The following is a 2,178-nucleotide window of genomic DNA, read 5'->3' as shown; positions in this document are numbered from 1 at the left end:
GAGTGAAGTGCAGGATTGTTTGCAATGGCAATAGCAATATCTTTGAGAGTTGAAGGTCATAATCATTGAGCTAATTTTTCATCAAACAAATTTGGGCACAACAGCTTCCAGTGGCTACATATTCAGCTTCAACAGTTGATGTGGATACTGAATTTTGCTTTTTGCTTGTCCAACTCACCAACTTTCCACCAAAAAGCTGACAGTCTCCTGTGGTGCTCTTCCTATCTATCTTGCAACCTGTAAAATCACTATTTGCATAACCTATTAAGTCGAAACCTGAGTCTTTGGGATACCAAAGTCATAGATTAGGAGTACCTTTAAGTTATTTGAAGATGCGTTCTACGGCAATCAGATGAGATTCTTTGGGTTCAGATTGATATCGTGCACAAAGACAAGTAGAATACATGATATCAGGTCGGCTAGCTGTAAGATACAGCAAGAAACTGATCATTTCTTTGTAAGCGGTAACTAACAAGTGTGCAAAATCATATACTTTAGCACCCAGATATATCTTTATTTCACTTCATTTTACATCTTTCACAATCCTATATTGAGTCTTCTAGTCTTATTTTATGTTTTTACATTTAGTGGAGCTAGGATGCAGGAATGGTAATGTCTTATCAGTTTGGTGAGTATAATGCTGACATAAGCATTGTTGTAGCAGGTGCATACGTTGCTGCAGCATTGGACGTTGGATATTGGCACAGCTGGCTCAATCTTGTTGAATAATTTGAAAAGCCAAAGTTTTGAAGAAAGACAACTCCTAGTACTACTGACAAACGATTTAGATGGATGATGCTCCTGCAAGATGTCTCAACCTTTTGTACTAAAGCATCTTGTACTAAAAGCATCTTTCTTTTACCCATTGGTTAATAATCAATGGGTATTACCCTTTTGTACCTTATTGATTCCCTCATGGTACTATGTATATACACATATATGGGGGTAATCCTTTGAACAATTCAATGTGTAACCTTTAGAAACAATTGTCATCAGGAACAAAGCTTCATAAACCTTTGGTTCCTTGTTACTTTTTATTATTAATTTGCAAGTACTTTTTAGTGTTCTTCGTCATTGTCAGTTGCTACAGCAACCTTTCCATATTTCTTTACTTTTCTTGTCATTTACATTCAGTCATTTTCATTTATGTCATTTAACTTTTAAGCACTTACATTCAGTCATGCTAGGCTAAATACCTCAGTATGGATGTAAGTGAAGGTTGTGAGATTACGTCAAGTGTTAGTTGATGTTTGCTCGTTAATAGAAATTTATTTCACCATTCATAAGTGGTATCAATGTTTAATCTGGTAATCTTTGACAAATTGACACATGTTATTTTATTCAGATGAGTTGGACTTAAAATTAAGACAACACAAATATTTTTACTAAGTGTGTTATAGAGGCTATAAAGAGTCACTGTAATCTTATGAGTTGCAAAACTATATGGAGACAAAGGCAACATTTGTACTAGTTTGGGATTGATGCATCACCAAGTGGACTTCCAACATATGGTCTAATCTGCACTTCCTTGGAAGGCCATTCAATCTAGTAGTGTTGTAAATAGCTATTTGTAGAGCAATATTAATTACACTTTGTTGTTGAAATTCAACCTGATCTTGCATCCATACTGTCCTTTAATTATTGTTTAGTATTTGGTCACCAACTCTCACAAAGTTATTCTCTCTGAAGCTTTATTGCTTCCAAAAACCCTTTTCTGAAATTTTATTTTAAAGTTAACTTTTGTGACTCTCTTTGCATATTAAATCTCTGTTGAACGATATTTGGTATTACTTACCATTATTACTTGCTTTGGATGATACTTGTAAGCCATGTATACTTGCATGATTTACTTGTTATTATAGCCTTTTGAGGATATAGATCCATCAACACCAGTAACGTTTACAGGTTTCCTATCTGGGTCCTTGTTCAACATTAGAGGAGGAGCCATGAGAGTTTTCATAGATAAACTATTGATTAAGTCAAAAAAAAATTAACATATCCCTAATTGTAATTCCCAAGTCTTCAATCATATTTTCAAACAATCAAATTGGAAAATAAGAACACTTAAGAGAATCTTGCCAAAAGTAGATTGTATTCAAATTCCAAGAAGATTACAAATGAAAGTTCATTACCACTAATTACAAAGAGAAACCTATTTATACCTACAAAGCAATTAAG

Source organism: Cynara cardunculus (assembly GCF_001531365.2).
Source record: "Cynara cardunculus var. scolymus isolate 2C chromosome LG 2, CcrdV1, whole genome shotgun sequence".
Lineage (NCBI taxonomy): Eukaryota > Viridiplantae > Streptophyta > Magnoliopsida > Asterales > Asteraceae > Cynara > Cynara cardunculus.
The sequence above is the reverse complement of the archived record's forward strand: the minus strand, read 5'-3'. Positions refer to the sequence as shown.